General features: G+C 43.7%; 1 long non-coding RNA gene across 1 annotated transcript; it reads left to right on the top strand.

Moving 5' to 3' along the window:
• The first annotated feature begins 4,189 nt into the window (after positions 1 to 4,189).
• LOC116565641 lies at positions 4,190 to 9,351 on the top strand. The gene is made up of 2 exons (XR_004275553.1): positions 4,190 to 4,235; positions 9,202 to 9,351. It is a non-coding gene; the product is annotated as an uncharacterized LOC116565641 (long non-coding RNA).
• Positions 9,352 to 26,300: the final 16,949 nt, after the last annotated feature.

Raw genomic sequence — 26,300 nt, 5'->3', positions numbered from 1 at the left:
GTCACTTAGAAATCATCTGCAGATTGACATGATTTCACCGATCATTACTGTGGACACATGGATATGCAACTTGTTCTAAAACCAGCCAAATGCATTGCCCTTCTGCTTGTACTTTTCTGTCTTGTTCATCAGCCTGTTGTGAAGAAGAGTCTTGCAGACTGCCTCACTGGAATCCAGACACTCTACTTCTGTTACATATTCTGGATGAGTCAAGCTACTCTCACACCAGTATAATACTGTGCTGTCATGAAGAGGCTTCAGGGAACCCATGCTGGTTCTTGGTGATTACTGGTACTTTATCTCATGCTTGCAAACCAATTTTTCAACAGCTTGATCTAGAATCTCACCCAAGGGTTCTATCACATTGATCTGCAGCTAGCAACTTTCTTTTTACCTTTTTCAAAAACAGGATCAATAATTTGCCAAATTCATCTAATATTCATCCTGAAAAAGTGAATTTACATACGCCATAAAATTTAATCTTCATGATGATTTTATAAGGCAAGTACCATATCCCCACTTTATAAAAAAGGAAACCAGCACTCAGAGGAGTTAAGTCCTACAGCAAGAGCCAGAAACCTGTTTGCCATCCCTAGTCTCCACATTCCTGCCAGTCCGCTAACCTGGCTTCTAAATCATCTCTGATATGACCCCACCCTTGCATTTTAAATTTCCACTCTCCTTCCATTTGAAGCTCCGGCCAAATTAGGCTACTATCTGAGCTTAAACATGTCTGGTACCATCCTGGTCCATGCCCATGCCCTTCCCCTATAGACAGCATTCAGTTAAAATATCACAACTTCCACACATCCTTCTCACACAAACACTCATATATACACAAGCACAGCTGTAACTATGGCTGCCCAGTTGTTTGACCATGAATAGAAAGAGCCCATTACTGTGAGGAGGCTTGAGCCTTTCTGTCTTTAAAGCCAGTGAGCTCACTCAAGCTGAGGAGAGTACTTGGAGGGCTCCAGGGGCTGGGGCAGAATAGCAATACCGGGCTCAGCAGACACAGTGATTCCTGCATTGCCTTCCTTCTTTCATTGGCGCTATACTGTACCTGGGAGCACAGACTCTTCCACATTCCTGAGTGTGGTAGAGAAAATGTCAAATATGTACAGCCCTTGGCAGGGTGGAAGCACCTAGAACCCTTGCTGTTAACATGGTGTACTTATAGTTTCCTCAATCCGTGAGAAGCTGGGGCTTCTTGTCCAATATACCATTCATTCCATCATTTCTTCAATAAGAAAGTCTTAACCACCTACCACTGAAAAACACGAAGGAGAGTGAAAAGATGGATAAGAAATGGTTCCTAAGCTCTAGTGTGTGAAAGATAACCTCAAAGATCACAAGTTAAGGCATGAAAGGTCTAAAAGTTACTACATAAAGGTCTTACCAAGCATACAAAAACAAAACAAGATACTTTCAATGTTCAGAAGAAGTGAAGCTCTTTTTACTGATTTTAGTGGAGAGCTAGAAATGGAATAATGGGAAGCATTTTAGAAATAAAGATGGTTGTGGGGACAAATGAATGAAGGCAAAGGTTGCAAGAGGCGTTCAGGCAATGGCAAGTGTATCTTGGCTATGGTACAGGCTCCATGCAGACCATGGGAACTAGTAAAGGGGAGACTAAAGACAACTGCAAGCAGCAGGTGGATGAATTTGCATTCCTCTGGAAAAGTGATGGAGAGCCACTGAAGGCTTTTGAGCAGGGGAGTGACATGATCAACACTGTTTAGGAGGCTGATCTGGTCATCTGTGATTAATCTATGTGAATGGCTGATGTAGAAAGAGTAGCTCATATGACATGTATAGCTCATATGTTACATGCTCTGACTTCATTCTGGTTGCAAAGCCTTCTGAAATATCTTCTGAATTTTCTCACGTCTCCTTGTTTACCACACTCACCACAAAATATAAGAAAGCCTGGAGTGGGATCCCAACATCTTTTTTCTCTTTCTTTTCTTTTCTTTCTTTTCTTTCTATCTCTTTCTTTCCTTCTTTCTTTTGAACAATATATCTGTGCTTGTTCTAGTTATTTGAAAATGGCTATGGTTGAGTCAGATAAGCTCCTAAAAAGTGAAAGTAACTTCAAGCTGAGGGTTTGGATCTGATATAGAACAAAGTTCATTTTCATTATCATCATCTCTACCTCTAGCAACTACTGAGGACTCACTCTCCACTAGATATTTATTATAAACTCATTTAATCTTCATAATACTATAAGCTAGAGGGAGGTGGCTGACTTTTCCATTTGATCAACACAACATTTTGTTTCTAGATTCTCTTTGGTGAATGCATAATCCAGGCCCAGAATAGAATTTCCAACCTGCATCCTAGAAACCAGCTCAGGCATCAAGCTGGGTATAATCTGGTGTTCTGGTTTGGCTTTATCTTTGGACCTGATTGATGTTGAGATCTGGATTTCTTTATTTCTTTCATTGTTTAAATATTTCTTGAGCATCTGCTATGTGCCCAGCATTTTGATGAACAAGACAGACATGTTTCTTGCTCTCGTGGATGGTTTTTCTTGGAGAGCCAGACGGGAGAAACATTTATCACCCAATTCATGACGACAAGAAAACCTGGGTATAAGACTTTATTCAAATGTTAATTATTGTGAAACCATAGCCAAGCTTTTAAATGTCCCAGAGCCTCAGTTTCCTTGTGGTTAGAAAGACAGAAGTCGCCTGGAGGATATCAGCTCTCTATCAGATACTACGATTTTCAGAGTTTCAAAAAGTGAAGTCATGCTGCAATCAGATGCCTTTCCCATCCCCCCACCTCACCCTTTCTGCTTTCCAGGGCTAGAAGGTTCAGGCTTCAGAGGAGTGTACTTATCACACTGCAACCTCTTTCCCACTGGTGCTAATTGGGGTCATTGTTATGTGGGCAGTCCACGTCCCCAGAGGGCCTGATAGGTCCAGCCTGGCTGTTTGCTCAGTGTCACTCTGAATCAAAGCCTGCTCCATTTTAACTTGACATTGTTTCTCTGTTTACTTTACCTAACAAGCTAATCATTTACTCCATAAAAAGCCCATTTTGGAGATGGGTTGGGATTCAGGAAAGGGAGATGCTGGCCCTTCTTCCTGACCTAGTCTATGAGCTGAATTACTCAGTGAGAGGTGATGTTCCCTGAGACACACACCAGAGACACGGGAATAAACAAAGCTGCTGTTATCCTCTCATTGAAAGAGGTCATGCCAACCGAGCTATGCAGGATTCTTCAGAGAAGGGAACCCAGGAACTTGCTGTCAATCTCATTACAGAAAGACACCACAGAGTCTCTTTGAATGTAGGGTTCTGTTGACCCACAGTGTGCCATTAAACTGGAAATAGGATTGAGAAAGGCAGTTACAAATAACAAAGGAGTTAAGCCATTCATTTTCACCCTCCTCTACTTGCTCCAATATGAGCATGCAACTTCCTTTGTTCAATGGCATTTGGCAGCTGCCAACCTCAAAGCCATTTTTATTTTTATTTTTCATCTGTGGTTTCAGCCATGCACCAGAAGGTTATCTTTTCCCCTTTTTCTGCAATTAAAAATTTTCATTAAAAAAAAAAACAGGGCTGGGCACAGTGGCTCACGCCTGTGATCCCAGTACTCAGTGAGGCTGAGGCGGGGAATCACGAGATCAAGAGATCAAGACCATCCTGACCAACCTGGTGAAACCCTGTCTCTATTAAAATACAAAAATTAGCTGGGTGTGGTGGCGCATGCCTGTAGTCCCAGCTACTCAGGAGGCTAAGGCAGAAGAATTGCTTGAACCCAGGAAGCAGAGGTTGCAGTGAGTCGAGATTGCGCCACTGCACTCCAGCCTGGCACCTGGCGACAGAGCAAGATACTGTCTTAAAAGAAAAAAAAAAAACAACAAGAAGTTGATAGGAAGATAAGTTCTATCACTAGAAAGCAGAGGGAAAATTATGACGTAGGCAAAGAAGTTACTTAACAGCTTGGGCCAGCCATTATGTTCTCTAAGCCTCAGTCTCTCCATTTAGAGAATGAGAATGAGAGCTAAGAAGACAAACAAAACATCATGAATAAAACCATAACGCTGTTTCCTTCACAGATTTATTCATTCATTCAATTAGTGAGTGCCTACTCTGTTCATCACAGGAATAACTTTTAATTCCCTCAGAAATAGGAGAGCTCACACCTAGCTACCAAACCTATTAAAATATACTTGAGAATTTGTTCCAGTAACTCCGTGTTTAATAACCATACCATTTGAGTAGTCCTCTTCTCTTTATCTGTCTTCCTCACCCTTCACCCACTAGTCCAAACTTCAGTGTGGAGAATAATATCTTCTCTCAATGCCCCACCTCAACTCCCTTCTCTACAAATCTTTTCTTGAGTTCAGGGAATCAAATGGAGAAAAGGTGTCTTGAGAAAAAACAGATATGGAAAAGAATAGATGGCCTTTGATGATTTAGTTCCCAGTTAAAAACCCAAAGGATATCAGTTTATTCAATCCCACAAATGTCTAGCAACATTCTGCTATGCAATGTCGTAGCTCAGGAAGAGCTGGGTTCTAGTCCTCTTTCTACCACTAATTGGCTCCCTGGTACAGGCCAATTCCACTGCCTCTGTAGGTCCCTTTCTCTATAAAGGGGGCCTGGAATGAGTGGCCACTAACGACCCTTCCAGCAGTAACATTTTATGATGCTGATGAGTGCAGGGGAAAGAAACTGAAAACCAGCTCCTGCAAAAATGGAATCACGTTGCCATTTCTGTTCTTTATTTGATCACGATTACTGAAATTATTTAGAACATATTTCCATGTTGAGTCTAATTACAGAATCTTCTAATTTTATTGTTTGTTGTTGCCACTGGAACCCAACTTGTTTTGTTCATTTTCTCGGGTGGAAACTTTTTAGCACTGAGTGCATTTTTATGAGTGTCTTTAAAAGAGAGATTTAGATGCAGTCTCTCTGCTTTGGTATGGACTTCCCTGAAATTTACAGGGGGAAAAAAAATATCTAGTCACTTTGAATTTAGGTCAAACCAAATTTTAATATCCAAAGAATTTAATCAGAAGGCTGGAGTCTACATTACTGCTTTAAGATACCAGATTTGGCATGCGTTCTATTTTGTTATGAAGGACCCTACCCATCTCAAGGCTAATGCAGTACATATTAGTATTCAAGACCTCAGGAAATCTCATTTTGGTTTAAATTTAACTCTATACAGTCTAGCACTTGTTAAGTAGAGAACTCCCTGCTTCATATGTAGTCTCATAGATCGCATCAGATTTATTTCCCTAGTTTAGGGTGATTCAAGAGTTACCAAATGGTTCAACACGTTCCAAAGCAAATGTGATAACATCACATGAATTCAGTTCTCATTAATTTAGAATTTATGTATCTTGAGGGTACACAGGCAAACATAAGCAAATAGTAGTGTAAATGACTTTTAAGGAATGTTTAATGTTCTTAAGAAAACGTTTTAAGTGCATTAACAATATCTTTAGCATTAAAGAAGGTGCTAAATACAAATGATTGTAAATTAATCTCCAAAGCTGATAAAGTAGCCCCTCTTTGCACAATCCATATTTAGCCATTATTTGTGACACCATTTATAATTGAAATTATTTTTGAAACATTTTACAATTCTAGCTTTTTCCCTTTGGAGTACATCGGTTTCTCAATTTCATAGAAATTTATAATATTGCTGTTATATATTGTACCACTTTGAAAAATGGAACGTTTGATTGCATTTGATCATGGTGCAAAATTTGTTTTATGTGATTCACTGAGGGTAATGATGAAAGCACTTGTGGTGACAAGAATGTTCAAGGTGAGTTTGAGTAAACACAGAAGGAAAACACGTCATGAAAAGATTGATCCAATTATCTTATTACCAGGCAAGTAAGGCCCAGAAAGGCAAACTGTCTAAAGTTCTGCAGTTCAGCAGGAAGTGAAGCAAAAACAAGAAAGCGTGGCTTTTGACTCTTAGTTCAGGCTTTTCCACTACCCTGGTCGCTACTTTATGGAAGGGGCTGACTTCCATAGAGACCAGGGTGGCGGAAAAGGGTCCTTCCAGGCCCATCTTGCACTTCTGTAAGTGATCTTAAACTGCCCCAGTGTCTTAACTTCACACGGAATCTCTAGTTTAAGGTACACTGAGAGCCCACCTACAAAATTGCTCAATTTCTCCCAAAACCATGTACCCGGCCGCCTCTAAGACTTTTGTTCCAAAGCATCTGACTCAGTGGTAGCCTCGTCTAGTCCCAATTACAGTAGGGGGTGGGGGATATATACATCCTGCCACATTGCTTAGCCTGATCCTTCCACCCGTTTCCACCTCCTGCTCACTGGTAAGCCAAGAGAAAGTGGGTATTTTAGGGAAACTGCACCGAGAGGTCACCAAAGCAACCTGGATTTTCTTCAAGTTGAGCTCAAGATCCACAGGCCACAGTAACCTGATTCTTGAAATAGTCACCACTGATCCTGGAAGCTGTTTTCTTTCTGGTTTGTGATTTTCAATAGGATTCCAAACAACCAAAGGGGGTTGGGGTGGGAGGAAGAAGAACAAGCAAAGAGAGAAAAATTCCTAACCTTCCAAAACCAGACATTTATCACAGTCATTTACACAATGACCTCAAGAGAGGTCACTGCTACTTTAGAGCTGGCGACAGTGCTGTGGTGAGCACCAAAAGGCTTTTCTGGCCTAACAAGCTAATTAGCTGATGATCATATTCACTTCCTTGCCTCCTTCCTAAATTTCTTAAACATGTGTTTCTTGGAATCCACCTCTTTTGCCACATAAGCCCAAGTGACAAATCATCAGTCCCGAAAAGCCAATGCCTCACAACAAACAACCAACATCTGTTGCAGCTGCCAGAGGACGGGAGCCAGTGATAAGCCAGACTACCAAATTTGGTAAAAAGGGGGGGAAAAAAAGGAAAGAAAAAAGCTGTTTGTGCTGGCTAAGTAGCATATTCCAAAGTACAATGATGGCACTGACTTATTTGCAAAATATTTTGAGATCTGTTACACTTAGGAAGCTTGGTGAGAGAGAGGGCTGTCATCAGGGACAGGCTGGCTGGCTCCCAGGAAAGCAGTAGCTTGATGAAGTTACCACAGTCCACATGCTGGTCCTCAGCCTGGCAGGTCCAGCAGTTACAGTTAGTCTGCATTTATCCAGAGAAGAAAAGTCAGTTTCTTGTGGACTGGTACTTGATAGCCAAACATATAGTGGCTTGATGTATAAACCAGAGATTCGTCTATTAAATAGCAGTAGAGCTGACCTCTTCAGGAGCCAGCGTGTCCTCTCTCCCCTCCCATCCTTATTTGAAATGCTCTTCCTCAGACACCTGGGAAACCATCCTAAGAATCTGAAGGTGCCTAGCACACAGCCTTGATACAACAAAGGCAGGAAGACAGCACTAAAAGACCTTTCACCCCAGTCAAAATGTCTCTTTTGTGAACAGGCCTAGATGACCCCTGCATATTTCTGTCTTTCTACAATTCCAGGTTGCCCGCCTCCCTTGTGTTCTCAGTCTTTCCTAAAGCTCCGGGAGCTGATAAGTAAGAGAGCCTGGATTTGAAGTCATGTGTGTCTCTCTTCAAAGGCTGTGTACTCAGCCACTTTAAAGATGTCCTTGGTATTTTCAGATAGTCTGAATCTCCTCCCTTGCTTTGGCTATTTATTTTTTAACTGAGAAAGTGAAAGGTGGGACTATTGTTAGCTATGGCAGAGAGAGGAGGGAAGAGACAGGACTGAATAAGGTCTGTGCACATTTAGAGACAGGACTCTGTTACTAAATAAGAATCTTGTTCAACATCTTTGTTTCCCTCATGTCTAGAAAGACAGGCCCAGAGACTTCACCTGGGTTCCTAAGTCTACACGGTCACGGTTTACAAGGACGAGAGAAAAGTATTTCTAATCTCTTTGAGTTGTTGACATTTGTAATCTCTCTGCACATAACAAGAGACTGATGGATTAACCGCAATGCTGGAAAGGACAGACAATCTCAAGAGCCAGTTTTTTTTTTTTTTTTTCAGTTAAAATAACAAAAATAACAACAAATAAAAAGTCTACCATTTTGTTAATCTTTCTAAAATGCTTTAATTGATTCTACCTCAGTAATTAAGGTCTAATAAACATAACTGAGACTTTCTTAAATTATTGAATATGAGAATGGCCATAGACTATTATAGACATAGCTATAGTTGCTATAAGATTGTTCCAAACCCTGGGTTTGTTTTTTCCCTGCCTCCTTTTCTTAATGCAAACCTGTTTTCTTGTGACTTTTCCTTAAAAGTTAAGGTGAGTTAAATTCTAGCTATGTGACAATTAGGAGAGTTAAGCTCTATTTAATTAGAATTTTGCAAGTACAAGGATTTATAGAAAATAATAATTTATAGCTTGGGGGACTATAGTGATCATATAATCCAACAACCTCATTTCATAAATGAAGAAATGAATACCAAGACAAAAGTGATTTACTTAAGGCCACTCAATCATTTAATAGCAGAGTCAATATGTAAATCACATCTAACTACAAGTTGAATTTGTTTTTAACTCAGTGGAAGTGAAATTAACAGATGACCTGGAAAGCTGTTCCATTGATGAGGAGGAAGGGCATGGGGATGTCCTCATGGCTGTCTATGTCTGTATTAAGACCTCAAACACCACCAACTCAAAAGAGATTAGAGACACCTTTACCCACAAAAACCATGGCCTATGGACTTAGGCAACAAGGTGAAGTTTCTGGGCCTCTCTTGATTAAGAAGATCTGAGGGGTGAAAAGACCCAAAAGATGTCCAGGGATGACAGGCTGCAGGAAGAGGAAGCCTTCCAATGGCTGCCTGAGGATGGGCCCGCAGTGGATGCCAGGAAAGCTGTCCTGAAGAGTCTAACAGGTGGAGGGGGAAGCCCCAGCTTGAGTTACCTCCTCCCATTCTTCCCACCTCACCTCTTCTTTCCCCACCCTGCCCCATCAAACTCAGCAGGACCTCCCTCTTTTGGGTAATAGTTTTTATTAGGCGTGGAAAGAATTTTCCCTAGCACAGCTTCTGGCTCCGCACATTTATTCTGTCTTCCTTCCCCTCCATTACTCTTGTACTCCCCAAGCCAGGTGCCCTAGGACATGGTGAAAATGAGAGATGACCTTTGTCCTGCACCTTGGTGCCACGATGGGGGACAAGTCCACCTAGCAGGTGGTAGGAATATGCCTGCCATTACTGCCCCAGGACAGCAATCCCATTACTGAGTATATACCCAAAGGATTATAAATCATTCTACTCTAAACTCACAGCCACACATATGTTTATTCTAGCACTATTCACAATAGCAAAGACTTGGAACCAGCCCAAATGCCCATCATTGATAGACTGGATAAAGAAAATGTGGCACATATACACCATGGAATACTATGCAGTCATAAAAAAGGCTGAATTCATGTCTTTTGCAGGAACATGAATGAAGCTAGAAACCGTCATTCTCACCAAAGTAACACAGAAATAGAAAACTAAACACCACATATTCTCACTCATAAGTGGGAGGTGAACTATGAGAACCATGGAAACAGGGAGGGGACTACCACACCAGGGCCTATTGTTGGGGTAGGGGGCTAGGGGATGGATAGCATTAGGAGAAATACCTAATGTAGATGATAGAATGACAGGTGCAGCAAACCACCATGGCATGTGTATATCTATGTTAACAAACTTGCACATTCTGCGCATGTATCCCAGAACTTAAATTATAATAAAAAAATACATAGAAATGATGACAAACCACCCTAACATACCCCAAGAAATCTGAACTCATGTATGCCCAAATCTCTTGCCCTTTAGCCAGATCCCCAAAATGCCCATGGCTGCCTCAAAGTGACCTAACTGGAAGGAAGGTGTGATGGAGAAAAGGTCAGGAGAAAAAGGCAGTGGTCTTAACTGGTTGTGTTAAAATTGATTACTTTTCCAAATTTTACAAAAACATATGAGCTCTAAGCCTCCACCTGTGCAAGGGGTGAGGGCAGGGGGAGTGAGTGGGAGATTCTAAAGCTTCAGCCTCATCAGCTTCACAGTAAATCCAGGCCTTAAATCTGGAAATGCCAGACCCATTGACAAAGCTGGATACGTGCTCCCCAACTTCTCAGCAGGCTGAGTCACCTGATGTCTGCACTATGGAGCTGCTCTTCTTAAGTTTGTAGCCAGGGGATGGCAGTGGGGGTGGTCCCTGATAATCCTTAAAATGAATCCATATGTGGCTGGACTTGTCTCATGAAGTGGAGGAGGGTGAGGAAGCAAGACCAGCAAATGTCTGCATCCAGAGGTTGATTAGCATCGTTGGGGGAGGAAAGAGTCTCATATCAGTGTGGGAAGCTGAGAGAGGAGGGAGGAAAGTGGTGTCGCATACACATGTGCACACACACACTCACACGTATACACATGCATACACACATACATACCAACCAATTCCAAACTCAGGTTTGGGCACTGTGGACACAGGCTACAGTGTGAAGCTAGAGCAGAGGATTTCTAAAGGATCTAGTAAGTCATGAGGACTCATGTCTTCACTCGGTCGAGCCCCAGTGGGCTAAGTGTGTGACAAAGTGGGGTAGTGGCCTCTCCATGTCTGAAAGAACACAGCATGGCTCTGGCAGGGTGAAGGCTGGCAGTGGTCAGAGGACAGGACCTGGAACTTGGACCATGGTATTTCTGCAGGAGGTGCTGGAGCAGGGGCAGGGAGAGGCAGCCCAGGAGGCCGTGCAGGCAGAGGACATCATCGAGGCAGGGGAGGGGCAGAGTGAGAGAGAACACAACACAGTGACCATGACTGGCACAGTTGGCACATCTTCCCGGGACTCCCAAAATGGCTGGTGGGGCTCTATGGAGGACTGAGGCCTTGTGTGAACAGATGGGCAAACTCAGGGAAGACCCTAATGTTGCCACTGAGGCCAGGGAGATTCAATGTCCATTTCATGGACATCAGCATCTCAGCCTGCTTTATAAAATCCCACCCGAGCTATATGATTGATCTGAGTTTGAAGGCTGAAGAAGGATATGGTGACCCTTTCCAGGCCCAACATTCAGGGGATCAAAGGGTCAGATTAGAATTAGATTCTACTTATTCATGTATCCCTTCACTCATTAAATATTTATTGAGGTTCCACTATGTGCCAGGCACTGTTGTGGGTGAAACAGAGAGTTCCAGCTGATAGCAGAGGGAATCGGCAATCACCACATAAAGAATTGAATCGCTCCATTGCACTTCCAGCTGGTGGGGAAGCTGTGGCAGGGAGGCAGCACCACTACCCTGGAGCCAAACCGACCTGGATTTAAACTCATTACCAGCTGTGAGAACTTAGGGGATCTACTTAGTCTTGCTGAGCCTCTGATGTTGTGGTCCTTGCCTGTAAAATGGTCATAATAACAAGACATACTTCTTGAGTTAGCATGAGGATTAGAATGTAGAATCCACCTAAGTATTTAGCAACTTCTGGCGCACACAAGGGCTTGGTAAGTGGGAGGTATTCATGTCCTATTCACATTATCGTTCTCTCATGCTCCCCACTTGGAAGTTATACTGTAGCTCGAAGCTGTGAGCCAGACCAGTGCACATGTGATTGAAGGAAAGAAGGCACAGCCTTCAGCAAGCATCGACAGGAGAAATGCTGTGGTCTCAGTGGCACCAGAGCATGTTGACAGCAGCCATGGACACATGGCAACCGGCTCCTGCACTGTAGAGAAGGAAATTGACAAATGCCGTGAAGGAGCCAGAGGACTCCACATGTAATAATGCAGATGACACCTTCTGGAGACTCTTGGGAAAACTGGAGGAGGGGGCATTTTGAGGGTGGTTTGGGGTTCCTGTGGTCACAGGTGGAGCCAGAACTGAGAACTGAGGTTTGCTAGCTTATGTTTCTCCCTCTAGGTTGGAGGCTGGATAACTGTGGGCTATCACAGAAGTACCCTTCCCTTCTTAGGCTTGGATAGGGAGGTGGCACTGACCTGGCCCTGAGGATGAATAGGAGCTTGTCAGGGAGGACACCACACTGTTTAGGAAGCCACCACAGTCCTGAAAAGGAAGGAGGAGAGAAGGGAATGGGAATGAAGTTGGAAAGGTAAGTTGGAGCCAAATTGGGAAAAGCCTCCTATGCCACACTCTACTCAATTTTGCAGGGTTTTTCTTTTTTGGTGGTGTGTGGAGTGGGATTTTAGAAGCCATAAATTCCATTTATGGAATTTTAGAAGCCATAAATAGAAAGCAGATACAACAGTCAGGTATGCATCTTATTGAGGGTTCCCTATGGCAGCGTGGAAAGTGGATTGTGTACGTGTGAGGGGTGGGATTAGGGTGTGAGCTGTCATCAGAAAAAAAGTCAAAGTTATCAACACTTTTGTGTACTGAGTGCTACCAGCTGACACACAAGGATGTGGTTTTTTCTCTCTCTGCACGTGTGCTAACCGCCTTTCTTTCTCCTCCTGCAGGGAGTTCCTGGTTCCTCTGATTCCTCCTCCTAAGAACATTTAGACCAGACTGGTTCTAGAAGTCCAGAGCAAGGCCATCCCTGAAACAGTTATGACTCAGAGAATAAAAAACATTCAAACTAAATAGAAGACAAGAACCATTCATTACCAAGAACCATTCTAATACCCTGGCTATCGGAGTCGGCTAGATGTGAGCGCCTGGGTCCAAGCCACGTATGTAGGGGTAGAATGAGTAACACACATTGATCTGAGAACCTGAGAAATGTTCCTCTGTGCCCAAGTTGATTCTCTTTATCAAAATGGCTTTTCAATTAGAAGAGATACAAGAAGAAATTACAACCTGGGCTCTTTGCCTCTTGCTTTTTATGTGACCAAAAGTGTCAGAAAGACATGGGGTAGTGAGCAGGGAGATGAATGCTTTTTGTTGGATGCACAGACCCCAGAGCTTCCCCAGGCCTTGCTCCGTAGAGCCTGCACCCCCAGCCAGTCTCACTCCACAGCGCTTCTGCTTCCTCGCTGACCCAGGCCATGCCATGCTCCTTCTTGCTTCCCACCTTGCCCAACACCCTCGGCCATACCCGAAATCCCCTTTTTCCTCTGTCCTCCTCATCCCATCCATCCCTCAGATCTAGATCATGATCACTCTTTATATCTTCCACTGGTTTCTCCTAATCAGGCAAGTCCTTACCAAAAATAGCAACAGCAATAAGGACAGATATCCATGCTGAGCCTGCCAGCTAGACACTGAGAGTGCCCTTGCTCAGCTGTGCACTCATTCAGCACACTGTCAGGATGCCTACCAGGGTTCTGGCGGTGCAAGTAATAGATAGGTCCTTGTCTTCCTGACACCCTACAGTGCTTCCTGTCCTCATAGGGGCCCTGGAGCCAGGCTGCCCTGTTCATTCTGGACACAAAACTCAGGTGCAGTGGGCCAGAGGACCATCTCCAATGCTGTACTGATAAAAGTGGAACAACCTTTAGATGCTGGTCAGTATGATGTACATTCCCAAACACCAAGACCCAGGGACACCTCCTACTGGGTGCATAGCTGGCAGCATGCCAGACCTGAAGCACCTCCCATATTTTCATATTGTTCGGTGTGGAATGGATTTAGATCCTTAACTGAGGCCGTTTAAGGCAGGGGCCCAGTCTTGGGTGTAATTACTTCCTGTAACACCTAGAGCCGTGCTGAGTCCAAAATACTTGGAGAGAGAAGTAAGGCGAGTCTTATCTGGCTTCCAAGCTCCTGTTTGTTTTTTACCCATAAATTCAGCTGCAGAGGGAGGGCCAGGGGATCTTCTGGATATTGCGAAATGTGCAGGCTGCCCTGCTTGTCTCCAGCTCCCACCGTCTTCTAACCCTTTAAAGAAAGTCCTTCTAATATGGGGTGGGGCACGGTTAGCTCAATTGCTACGCAGAATCTTCTAAATGTACTATGTAATCATGCATGTGTTCTAAACATATGTGGCATTCTTTTTTAATCTCTCAAGTAAATAATAAATAACAAGTCAATCATATGACACTGATCTTATGCCAGGCATTGCTCTAAGATGGGTTTTCAGCGGAGCAGCATCAACATCACCTGCAGGCCTGTTAGAAATAATAACTAAAGGGCACTTTGGGGTAGGGGCCAGCAATCTGTGTTTTCACTAGCCCTCCAGGTGATTCTGTGAGCACCAAAGTTGAGAACCCACTGTTCTAAAGGCTTTTCATGTACTAACTTGTTTCATTCTCATTCCAACTCTACAAAGTAGGTTCTCATGTGAAATTCTATTAGCTCTTTGTCACTGCAGGAACTAGAGTACAGAGGTTTGTCCACTGCTCAAACCAGGATTCAAATCCAGACAGATGTACTTCAAATCCCCCAGTGGGGGCAAGAGGGCTTAACCTCAGGGGGTCTGGGGACTTCACATTGCATCTCTCTCACCCCTGGAAAAATATCTAGAGACAAGAAGCTGGTGGGCACACAGCAGGCCTCTGGGAGTCTAGCTGGGCAAGAACATGCTGGCTTCCTGGAGATCATGTGAATCTGTGAACCGTGGTTGACCTCAAGGCAGGAAAGAACAATTTGACTGAGTGTCTGAAGATGGTGCTATAGAAGGAATAAAGCGCTTTTCAAATCTTCCTCTGCCAAGCCCAGGTTGTTTGATAATGTGCTCTGCTCTGGATCTGACACAGTGCAAGGGAGCTCAGTAGGATGCTGCCAGAGTCCCTGCCACAGAAAGGTGGCATTTATCTCAGACCAGGGCCTCAACTGTCCCATCATTGTAGAGCTATTTAATCTAAAGGAAAGTAAGTGGCTGAGAGGGCAGAAACAGCATCCGGGAAACACCACCACAAGGTTCTCAGGCCCAGCTGGGATTCTCTATCTGGGGTCCTTGGGGTGGAGCCGAGGATGGCCACCATGAAATGGTAACACATTCCTGTGGCTGATACCATGCAATTTTCTTTAAACGTATGCTTAAAGATTTTACTAGCTTTGTGGATTGGGGTAGAGAAGAGGCAGGGAAATTAAAAAACCAGACAAAGACAGAAATAATAAAGATATGAAACTGAAGTGGTAAACCAAGCAGAGTCGATACAAAGAGCTGTCATCTTGCTTCTTCTGGGCTGGTCCATCTCCTCTCCTCTAAGGAAAGGAAATTAACATTGCCGAGAATCCACAACGGGCCGGGTTCCCTCCACACATCCCCTTGCTCAGTCGACACCACTACCTCCAAGGCAGATATTATCACTGTACCTAATTTGCAGAAGATAGATGAAACAAAACTGGTTCTCAAATGTCTTTCTGTGTATTGCCAGCCCGACACTTTCAGCTACATCACATGATCTCTAATGTGTCTTGATTCTTCTGGCTGCAAAACAAGTCCCTAGATATAACAACAAATGATACTTTTAAAATTATTGAAATGCCTCTTTCATTCTTTCCCTTGTCCCTGCACCTCGTTCCTGTACTTTGTTCTCTATTCTCATCTCACTGACACATGGACTTGTCAAATTAGTCAGTCCAGATGGGAATATCCATTTATTTATAAGGACATGAAATGGCATTGTTTGTTTGAGGTGGGGAGAGGGAAGGATGCCAGGGTAGGTTCTCTGGCCCCATCAAAAACTCACTGTAACAATCAACCCCGAACCATCTAACTAAACCATCAGGTCATATATTCGTTCATTCACTGAACAAGTAGCTATGAATTTTAAAGTTTTTGAAATAAATCCTGAGGTGCAACATAGTAGATTAGGCCTACTTTTACCTCTCCTTCCTCCCCAATCTCATTAAAATAACAATAAATAAATGTAAAAGAATAAATTCACAGCCAACATGAAAAGATCCCGTGGCCATCCAGAAAATTTTATGAATACCCGGAGCACAAAGAAGATGGGATCATATCGATAGATGAAGCTGAGTGGAAAAATCTACATCCCAGCAACACATGCAGGGGGAGAACTGGCCGGGAGCTGGAGCGGCGCTTCCCAGCAAAGCCCTGCAGAGGCGCCCGAATCAGCCTGGAGGCCATGAGCAGGGATGGACAACAGGAAGATTAATTAAAGGCCTTTCCAAGTTTCATAACTCCCTGCCCTCCTCCTCAGAGAGCAACTGGCAGCCATGGCATTGGTCTGTGTAAAAAAAGAGTATCCATTTGGTCTTGGCTTTGGGAACACTCATCCTCTCAATGTTTCCTGTCCAATCATATGGATTTGGTCATATTACTTGGTTCTGCAGCATGTAAAATTTTCACAAACAGAATATTTCACATTCATGTATTGCTTTTCTGTTTTCCAAATTAATCTACAGACAAAACTTGGGAGGCCTAGAATATAAATTTTATAATCCAGAAGTAAAGGCAGAAGTAAATGTTACAGCTCAGAAAAGGGAGGTGGGAAGCTGGTGAGGGCCAGGAAGTCAGGCATGCCCTTGTCAAATATTCCAGCACCTGCCTGTATCAGCATGGTTCCCCGCCATGCGAGGGATGGAGGAACCAAACAGATGTTCTCAGCCCTAGCAGCACCTCCATTCCCATCACAAGCCAATAGATCCCTCCTAACTGTTGACAAATCACAAAGTGAAGATTTAAGTAGATTGTTTAATACCTGTAAAAGCAGCCAGAAGAATGAATAAGGATAATGGCAGTGTGTGCAGAAATCCATGGAAGACAAGAGACAGTGCAAATGTGCTAAAAATCTGTGTCATAGTAGGAGTGGGGGGAGTGGATACAGTTTAAATAGGACAATTTTAAGAAATAGATTATAAAGCTACAAAAAATTAGCTGGGCATGGTGGCACGTGCCTGTAATCCCAGCTACTCAGGAGGCTGAGGCAGGAGAATTGCCTGAACCCAGGAGGCGGAGGTTGCGGTGAGCCGAGATCGCGCCATTGCACTCCAGCCTGGGTAACAAGAGCGAAACTCCGTCTCAAAAAAAAAAAAAAAAAAAAATGAGAATGGGAACATTAATATCTACCTCACATTCCTCCTGAGGTAGGTGAAGTTGCTTCACTACCCCACCCCTGGCCCCTTCTCAAACGGAGTCTCACTCTGTAGCCCAGGTTGTGGTTGTTGTGGTGGGAATTCCCAGGAGTAACAAGACATGGCTGAGGAGTTACGTCCGGGGCATGAGCTCAGGGCCGGAGCAGAGAGACATCACTCTCCAACAGCCCTTGACACTTCTTGTTCATGTGTATTCATTACTGTTATAAATAAATAAGTTAAATGATCAAAAAATGGCCGGGGACGGTGGCTCACGCTTGTAATCCCAGCACTTTGGGAGGCTGATGTGGGCGGATCACGAGGTTAGGAGTTCAAGGCCAGCCTGACCAACATAGTGAGACCCCCATCTCTACCCAAAATACAAAAATTAGCTGGACATGGTGGTGGGTGCCTGTAATCCCAACTACTCAAGAGGCTGAAGCAGGAGAATCACTTGGACCCAGGAGGCAGAGCCAAGATCGGGCCACTGCACTCCAGCCTGGGCTACAGAGTGAGACTCCGTTTGAGAAGGGGCCAGGGGTGGGGTAGTGAAGCAACTTCACCTACCTCAGGAGGAATGTGAGGTAGATATTAATGTTCCCATTCTCATTTTTTTTTTTTTTTTTTTGGAGACGGAGTTTGCTCTTGTTACCCAGGCTGGAGTGCAATGGCGCGATCTCGGCTCACCGCAACCTCCGCCTCCTGGGTTCAGGCAATTCTCCTGCCTCAGCCTCCTGAGTAGCTGGGATTACAGGCACGTGCCACCATGCCCAGCTAATTTTTTGTAGTTTTAGTAGAGACGGGGTTTCACCGTGTTGACCAGGATGGTCTCGATCTCTTGACCTCGTGATCCATCCGCCTCGGCCTCCCAAAGTGCTGGGATTACAGGTGTGAGCCACAGCGCCCGGCCCTCATTTTTTATGTGAAGAAATAGTGACCAATCCTGAGCACATACTTCTTATTAGAAACCAGGTCTCCTGATCATGGGCTTCAAATTCTGCCTGCACGACCCAAAACCTTTTGCTTTTGGATGAAGACTGACTAGGGTTGGAATCTTCAAGTGACCGCTGTGAATCTTGAGCAGCTCACTGTTCATCTTTGAAAATAGGGAGAATACAATTACTACCCCTCCCTGGATTATGCTAATCATGTAGCACAGGGTCTGGTACAAAACAGGCCCTCAAAAATGTCAGTTTTGGCCAGGACGCCTGTAATTTCAGCACTTTGAGAAGCCAAAGTGGCTGGAGCCTAGGAGTTCGAGACCAGCCTGGGCAACATGGAGAAAGCCCATCTCTACTAAAATTAGAAAAATTAGCTGGGCATGGTGGCACATGCCTGTAGTCCCAGCTACTCAGGAGGCTGATGTGGGTAGATGGTTTGAGTCTGGGTGGTCAAGGCTACAATGAACAGAGATCTTGCCACTGAACTCCAGACTGGGCAACAGAGTGAGACCCAGTCTCAAAAAAAAAGTTTCCTCTCTTTATGTTTATGTTTAAACCCATCCAAAATTTCAACATTAATATCATTTGTTGATCAGGTTGTCTTTCTTCTCATTTCATGTGATTTATCACAAAGTCTGACTAAATTGACAGCAATTCATTCTTGGCCACATCAAAGGATTTGTCACAACTTAGCAAGGTAGAAAATGTCAAGTTTAAAACACGTGGCAGGAAGATGCGATTTCATGGACACACGCAATCAATGCCCCAAGTAGATGAGTGTTTCTGGGTGTGTGGCGTGAGGCGTACTGGGAAGGGTCTTACTTTCGGTCCCTTGAATAACTTTTGCCCATTCACCGTACTGAGAGGTCACCCTTGGAGTCACTTCTTTGTACCTGGAAGAATTTTGGGTCTCCCTGGTCCCCTGTGAAAAAGTCTGTGTCCCCAGCCACACCCACGAGGAAATGGCAGCTGTCCAGCTTAGAGAACAGTGTCCTGGGACTAGACCACTGGAGAACGGCCTGAGAACAGATGGGAGAAGAGAAAGAAGGAGAAAAGCAGAGAGGCACTGAGGCAGAAGGCACCAGGGACAATTCCCCCAGTTCCCCGGGTTTCTTCTGCTGGTTATAACCCATGAGAAGCAGAACCTCCTCCCACAGACACTGTATCATTAGCATCCAAGAGCTCACATGGATCAAGCACACAATATAAGCTAGGTAGGCCCTGTGCTGATGCTTCACAGGCATTCATACATTTAATCTTCACAACAGTCCCATCAGGTTGTCACTATTATTCTTTCCATTTTACAGATTAGGAAACTGAGACACAGAGAGGCTAAGTGTCATATCCAAATCACACAGCTGTGTGATGTGTGATAGAGCCTGGAAGTGGGCCCAGGTAGCTTGACTCCAATGTCAAGTTCTGTAGCACCACACTAGAAACACACGCCCCACGCAGAAACACACATACAGACACACACACACACTCTGGGAGGACTTCAGGGAACTCCCGCTTTCACAGACTGCTAGGTGCCAAGTTCTGCTTTTTAGAGCCAGTGAGACAAAGAGAACTTGTTCTATTTCATGTAAGAAAGCTTATCTGTTATCCTCTGCCAATCCAGAAGAAAGAACTAGACCTGAGGGGTGGATCATGTAGGAAGAAGACAGTAGCTCAACATCAGCAGTATAAAAAGTAGGGCTACTGTGATACGTAATGAGCCTCCAGTCAGTGGACGTGTTTTAGGTTTGACAGCTGCAGTCTAGGAATGAGCAGATGGTCTATATCCTGGGGACGAGATTGGAAGAGATGAGAATCAAAGCCCCTCCCAGCCCAGGCAGTCAATTTGAACACACTTCTCCAGACCTGCTGTTGCAAAGCAGTGTGCTGAATCAACAAGAGATGCATGATGAATAAGACCCGACCCAGCCTCTTAAGAGTTTACAATGTGATTCTCAGGTTTTCCAATATCATCTTCATACAGTTCCTGGAGGATTTTAATAAAGATGTAGGTGATACGGAGGAAGGCAGCAAATCACACTGCCACGTGTGTACCTATGCAACAATCTTGCATGTTCTTCACATGTACCCCAAAACCTAAAATGCAATAAAATAAATTTAAATAAATAAATAAAGAACGGTGAGGATTCATTCCTTTCATCTCCTAAGGGTAAGTCCATCCTGACCTGCCCAATAAACCTTTCTCTTCTCTGTTGCTTCTGGAGAGCACTATGAGGAGTCAGGCTTACTTAAAAAAACAAAAAAAGTAAAGAAAAAAAGAAAGACACATGTATGATCTGTTCTACATCTTTGCCTCTGAAGAGGAAATGCTCTGTGTTACTGTAAATAATAATTTGCAGGTCAGTGAAGGTTGTTAAACGCCCCTGATGCCTTTTCTCACTTCCCTCCAGACTCTCGTAATTACTACTGCTCTGAACCCAGCAGGCAAGATACACATTTCTCTGTCCAGGAAATGACAGCAGCAGTGTGGTACCCTCTTCTCACTTCGGGGAAAGACTGTGTATCTGCATTTTGAGCCTGTCCACAGTCCATGTCAGAGTTGGGTATGTGCCTGCCTGGAAATAACCACATGGGAATGCAGCAAGTGGTCGCCCAAAAGACTTAAGGCTGCAGGTCACAGCACCTGGGTTCTAAAGCCAGCTCTACCATTAGCTGCGTGACCTCAGACAAGTCACAAAATCTCCTGGGACTCTGTTTCTTCATCTGTAAAGCCAAGAGCACAGCACTTACTATGACTCATAAATACTAATATATAATGAGAACTCATTCTTTTCTTCAATATCTCATTCAAACACTTATGAATCGCCACTAAGGACCAGGCGCTGTTGTAGTCCCTGGGGGTGCAGTAGTAAACAGATCAGCCAAAAGTCTCCCTCTCCTTGGAGTTCCACTGGGAGAAGCAGATAAAGAAATGAATAAACAAAACACAGGGTTTCTAAGGGCTGTGGCAAAAAGCAAAGCCAAGAAGGGGAAGAAGGAGTGCTGAGGAGAAAAAAGAGAGGCATTTCTAAGAGGGTGCCATTGAGACATAGCCTCAAAGGAGGTAAGAATGCGAGCTGAGAGATCATTGGGGAAAGAGCATTCCAGGTAGCAGAGCAGCCAGTGCAAAGGCCCTGAGGCCAGAGTGGCTGGAGCAGAGCGACTGTGAGGAATGCAGACTGGATTCGGAAGGACGTGGAACTGAATAGCGCAGGCCTTATGAGGCTTTTGACTTTTACTCTGAGACAGGAGCCACTGAAGCGTTTTGAGCAGAGGAGTGACATAATCTGCCTGGGATTTTAAAAGAATTTCTCCAGCTTCTGTGTTTAAAAAACGCAAATCAAATAAAATATTTCCCAAGGTGTTTTGAAAAACACAAAAGTAAGACATAAAAATGAAGCGCAGTAAAAACTCCGTCCTCCAGGCCCCTCCGGGAAAAAGTTGTTCTGGAGACCAGGTGTGATAGATTGAATACAGCCGCAAGTTCATTGTCACTTTCCCCACTGAGAACTCCAGTTTATTTCCCCTCCCCTAATCTGGTTTGTCCTGCAGCTGCCTATCAAGTATGGCCAGAGTATGGCTGTCCCAAATCCAGGCCCAGCCTTTTAGAGGACTGGCAGTTTCCTCTCCTTTCTCTTTGGAATTCTCACTCTTGGGACTGCTCCTCCCAGAACCCAGCTGCTATCCATGGAAAGGCTATATGCAAGCACCCTGGGTGCAGCCCCAGGAGAGCCCCCAGACAATAGCCACCATCAACCACCAGCCATGTGAGCCACCATCAGCCACCATCAACCACCAGCCTCTCAAAGTGTTCCAGTCCAATCAAGTCCCCAGATGACTTTAGCCCCAGCCAACATTCTTCGGACCACAAGAGCCTCCCAGCTGAGCCCATTTAACCCATAGCATCATGAGACAGTAAAATATTTGTCGTTGTAGGCCACTACATTTTGGAGTGTTGTGTTATGCAGCAGCAGACAACCAAAACTTCAGGGTTTTCTGGAGTTCAGAGTCTACCCGGTAAGGTATCAAAACTTGAAAAAGAAAACTGCTAACTATAATGAATGGGAAACGTTCTAAAACAGAATATACATCTTACTTCCTCCTTAAACAGTTTACCCACATTGATTAATCTTTTCTTGGTGATTCAAATGTATCTATATGTCTTGTTTTTAATGATACAAAGATTCCCTAAGGGTCTATTGAAATAATTGGGACTCTTTTCCTTATACTAACTGACCCTGCACCTGTTTTCTTCCTTAAGTATTTTTTAAATTATTCCTCCTCATTCATTTTTCTGTTTGTGCCTGTTTATGTCAGCTTCTCCTCATGCCTCTTCTAATTTGTCATATACATGTTGAGTGGAAGAAACTCTTTAGAGTAATTTGTAAAGTATGAATAAAGAGGCTTAGAGAAAAGGCTTGATTATACAAAAGGGCATGACTTTATGTTTGTGGATTTTGTGACAGCAGTTTTGCTTATAATCTGGTTCTTCCCAATATTCCATATGGATAGGGCTGCTGGATACCTGAGTTTAACGTGGGGGAGAAATTTTTGTTATTCCTATAAATGTATTTAGATACTAGTTCATAGAATCACAGAGCTGGAAGAAAACTTCCAGAGATGTTTAAATTCCACTCCCTTGATTTATGGACCCAGAATATTTGTTTAACTTGTACAAAGTAGAAGAGTTAATACAGAAGCAGGACTAGAGCCCAGCCCTCTACCTCACAGGGCAGTGTTCTCCCAACAGGTCCTTCTGAGTACAATTTGTCATGAGCTGTAGAAAGCTCTGCTCATCTGTGCCACTTATCAGCCACATGATATTGGGCAAGTTGCTTGGGCTCTCTCAGCCTGATTTGTTCAGGATAGTGAGTTCCAATGTCCAGGATTGTTGTGAAAAATAAATAATACATGCTGAATATGAAGCATGGTGCCTAGCACTTAATTGTGATTCATTTGATGATTATTATTTTTCTGTTGTGCCTTCTATTAGTCTTAGCCCCTTAGGGCAGACAAAGTGTAAGGCTCCTTGGATTAAAAATTATACCAGCCTCTCCTTCTCCCCATAACCTTAACTACTTGATAGGAATAGTCCACTCCCTAGACCCTTGCTTCTGTCAGTGACATTGCAAAGGTTGTCTGGTGAAGGTTTCCACTAAGATATGCGTAAATTGTGGAGGTGGAAGAGGAGCTGTTGGGAGAATCCAGCCCAAACAGAATCTAGCTAATTGCTGGATTTTTTTTTTTTTTTTTTTTTTTTTTTTTGAGATAGAGTCTTGCTCTGTCACCCAGGCTGGAGTGCAGTGGTGCAATCTTGGCTCACGGCAACCTCCGCTTCCCGGGTTCAAGCAATTCTCCTGCCTCTGCCTCCCAAGTAGCTGGGACTACAGGCACATGCCACCACGCCTGGCTAATTTTTTGTATTTTTAGTAGAGACAGAGTTTCACCATGTTGGCCAGGCTGGTCTCGAACTCCTGACATCAACTGATCCACTCGCCTCAACCTTCCAAAGTGCTGGGATTACAGGCATGAGCCACCATACCTGGCCTGATTCATGTTTTGGGGTCCTACTGCTGAATTAGGTCTTGCCCCAGGATGCAGGAGAATGATGGATCACCAGACAGCGAACGTTTGAAGAAGGGACACAACCCTTGAAGCCAGCAATGAGAGGCAAATGCCTCCCTTCCTGGACTCCTCCTCCCACATCAGTGCTCTGAAGACTGTGAGGCCCCAAATACTTGTATTGAAGAGATTTTAGTCAGTGCTCAGAGGAAAGGAGTGGGGGAGAAGAAAGACATTAAATCAGTAACAGAGCTTTCTTCCCATCAGCTGGTTTAAAGTATTCAGCCAATGTCAACCAATCTAGAATTTCGAAGTTGTAAATTTAAAAATTGAATAGTGAGATTTTTATCTGAGCTGCTTCGTGAAAGCCACTATTCAGAGTCTGGTTTATCACACTCCTCGGGTAGTCTGAGCTAAGGTCTGGGGTCATGCCAGTCTGAGGAATTCAGTGAGAAAGTTTTCATTTCTACCTGGCCTGGGCTGTGGGGCTTGGATATGGCCCTTCTACTGGATCTTTGCGATTCTCCTCCAACTTGTTTCCCTCAATAGATTTCCTGCACCATGAACTAATCCTGCAGAAATATTTAGAGCTATGAAGGACACTGCAGGGCCCTGAACAACCTCATTGTCCAGGATTAAAGAGTCAGTCGACATATCACATATTCAGCACTCTACTAGGCACTATGGAAAATAACAATGATGTCAGCAACAACAATAATAGTAACAACAATTAATGTTTATTGAGCACCTACTACATGACAGGCACTCAACTAGATACTTTTCCTATATTATTTCTGAGTCTTCCAAAAACTGGATAAAGTGGTTGTCATTCCTTCTATTTTATACACAAATAAATGAAGACTGAAAGAAGTTAAGTTGCTCAAAGTTCTACAAGTAGCGAGAATAAGGGACTATATATGATAATTTCCTTGTCCTTGAAGAGTTTTAAGAAACACCATCTCTCATCAGTTATCCAAGAATATTCTCTTGCTTTTAGTCTTACATCAACATTCACTCAGTCAATACGTTTTTATGTGGTGCTTAGTATGTGTTATCTGCAAATAGCACCTTGACAACAGAGAGAATATACACAGAACAAGTATTCACTCAAGTCTGGGAATGTAAGGAAAGGTCAGAGGCAGAAGTCAGTGTGGGCTGGAGAAGTGGGGGAAGGTTTTATGGAGGAGCGGGTCTTGGGTCGGGTCTTCAAAGATGAAAAAATTATTTAAAGAGCATTTCTTACCGGGGGAACAGGATAGGCAAGGCACTGTGGCATGAAGACGCATGACAGGGAGAAGCACATTGGGAGGACGCAGAAATGTCGTAAGTGGAAGAATGAAACTATTCAGATGCCCTACAGGGTCTGGGCAATTAGATGGTGTTCACCTAGGAATTTAATTGGGCTATTACAAATGATAATCCAATGCTTCAAGTTTCCTATTATCTGAAGATAGGCAGTATATTCATAAGTAAATGATGAATGAAAACAAACAATATTACTTTGCAGTAACATTTTGATTAGTAACTCTTCTATAAGAGAAGCAGTCTACCAAGTTAAGGAATGATTAGGAAAGTGTTTCTGCCCCTCACTGAGAATTAAACTTTGTCCTCCAAAGACTCGTGTGTGTGTGTGTGTGTGTGTGTGTGTGTGTGTGTGTGTATTTGTTTTAACAATACTCCAGAAAACTAGAAAAATAAGAAAGTGCAACTCCTCCTCACCCTGATGTGGAAGGCTCAATGGGGACCACATGTATTGTACCCAGACCCCTCGTGGATTAGTCTAAAGGTCTTGGAATGTCAAAGACTACCATGGCGACTATCCTACTTCCCTCCAGCAACCTCCCAAGAGGGGAGATGATTCCACATTGAATAAACCCAATTTAGGAGAAAACTCCTGTAGGGAAAAGGATGGATCCTATGATAAAAGAAGTTTCTATAGGTGGAGTGGCATTTCCCAAAAATGTAGAAATTTACACAACAGAAGTAAAAAGAAGAAAGTACTCTTGAAAAGAGGCAGAGACTTAGGGACAAAGATAGGGGAGCAAGGTTGCAAACTAGGAACGCCTTCAAGGGAACCTGCTAGGATGATTTAACTTCTTAGGTATCCTTCCTCTAGGAAAATTAGATACAGTTTAAAACTGTTTTCTTTTGTGGCAGAGACTGTTAGCTGTCCGCCTTGTGCTTCCGTTCCATTATACAAATTTCCCTCTCCGAAATGACTGCTCAACCAGGTGTCTCATTTCCAAGTCCCCCTTGCATTTAAGTGGGGCCGTGTGGAGTGTCGTGTGGAGTCTCCTAGGGCCCTGATTGCCCTGGGCATGAAAAGGTCTTTTTCCTTCAAACCCTCTTTTGCTTCTTCATAGGAAATCTATTCGTAGTAACATTTCAACCAGCAGGATCATAATAATAACGTATACTAAAATTAATAGCTTATAGTTTGCTTACATGTATAATCTCATATGGTACCACAAACCTTATAATGTGACCACGGCATCACATAGTATTGTCCCCATTTTAGAAAGCAGGAAACAGATTCATGTCTTATCAGAATCTGGTAAGTGGTAGAGCTGTAAGAAGCTAACGTGCCGCTGGATAGATGCTCCCTAAAAGAGGTTGGTGGGTCCCAGGGAAACCGTTGTGCTCTGCTCCATGTCACTGCCACTGTCATGGGTACCCAGCTTCATCACCTTCCGTCCGTTACCTCTCGTTAGGCATTTCTACCATTTTCACACCCAAATAGGCAAAAGACCAAGGAGAAGTCCCTGATTCCAGTGTTTTAATGTTGAATCTCACAATGATCATTGAAAATGTAGAAAAGAGTTCAGACTAAAGTCAAAACATTGTGGCAGTGAGCTAAATCTCTTAACATAGGAACCTTGCTCACGTTAGTTGTC

This window comes from Sapajus apella, unplaced genomic scaffold, assembly GCF_009761245.1.
Source record: "Sapajus apella isolate SASKATOON/1434 unplaced genomic scaffold, GSC_monkey_1.0 scaffold41, whole genome shotgun sequence".
Classification (NCBI taxonomy): Eukaryota; Metazoa; Chordata; class Mammalia; order Primates; family Cebidae; genus Sapajus; species Sapajus apella.
This window is presented reverse-complemented; position numbering and strand designations above follow the sequence as displayed.